The 1,072-nt window shown below is 41.3% G+C and overlaps 1 non-coding gene across 1 annotated transcript; it reads left to right on the plus strand.

Moving 5' to 3' along the window:
• Positions 1-349: 349 nt before the first annotated feature.
• Positions 350-453, plus strand: LOC113930086. The gene has a single exon (XR_003522454.1). It is a non-coding gene; the product is annotated as a small nucleolar RNA U13 (small nucleolar RNA).
• Positions 454-1,072: the final 619 nt, after the last annotated feature.

Here is a 1,072-nt window from a genome sequence, read left to right on the forward strand (position 1 = left end):
GGAGAAAGCAGATGGTCCCAGACAGTGTTCCTAACAGGGTGTAGAGTAAAATATCTTATATTTGCAAATTTTACCAAAATTATCCACTTTATGAAGCCAGGATTCGGGGCCCTCCCAGAAGAGGCCTGTGCAAGTGAGGGGCCCTGCAGGTTGAACTTCGTCAAGTTCATGGTCAGTCTGCCTCTGCCCAAGTGCTACTGCAGACCTGGGTAAAGACCTAAGGCCCACTTAAGCCTTCGGGAAGAGCTGGGTAAAACCAGCTCTGCAGAGGCTTGGAATTCAGCTTTCTAGTGATTGTGCAGGTGTCAAATTTAGAAAATCTAGAGACTCAATATTTAGCATATCACTGATCATTTTGTTGTTCCTGAGTGTGATGATAGGGTGTTCACGCCATTGTGTGACTTGTGTCTTCCTGAAACCTTGTTATGACCTCGGCACATTACTAGTATGATGTGGAAAAAAAAATGTGTAGCATATCCACTTTAATCTCAATACTCTAAGCAGAACGTTTTCTCATGAAACAATTCAAGTGGAAATAGCCAGGGAAGAAATTCTCTGTTGCCAGTCCCAATTGCTATCTGTATGTGTAGACTTGTAACAGGTGCAACACCCAGACTTTAACTTTGTTAATATCAAAGCCCGTGAGTGTGGACCTGCTATTTTCCAATGTGGTCTCTAGAATATTGACTTTTCTAGGTAGAGGTTACTAAGATAATTTACATAGCCATTAAAATAATTGTCTTTTAAAAAATGGATTTGAAAATTCTTAAAATCCCTAATCATTCCCATTTTAATGATTTTTGTCTCAAAATTACTGAGGAAAAGAAACAAAACATGAAAGCAAATGGCTTGTTCCGTTCTTTGTATCTTAACACTGAAATCAAAATAAAGGAGTTGAGAGGAGGCAAGGCATGGCTTCAGTAATCTCTTCGTTCTTGGTTGGAAGGAAGTTCTTCATGGATAAGAAAGGAAGTGAGGCCAAGAGGTTGTTTGGGACTTAAGGGCAGAGAAGGGAGCTGCCCCTTGAGGACTCCCAGGGGAAGCTAGTCCTGCTGTTGTTCTCTTGGGGAAG

The sequence above is a fragment of the Zalophus californianus genome, chromosome 5 (assembly GCF_009762305.2).
Source record: "Zalophus californianus isolate mZalCal1 chromosome 5, mZalCal1.pri.v2, whole genome shotgun sequence".
Lineage (NCBI taxonomy): Eukaryota > Metazoa > Chordata > Mammalia > Carnivora > Otariidae > Zalophus > Zalophus californianus.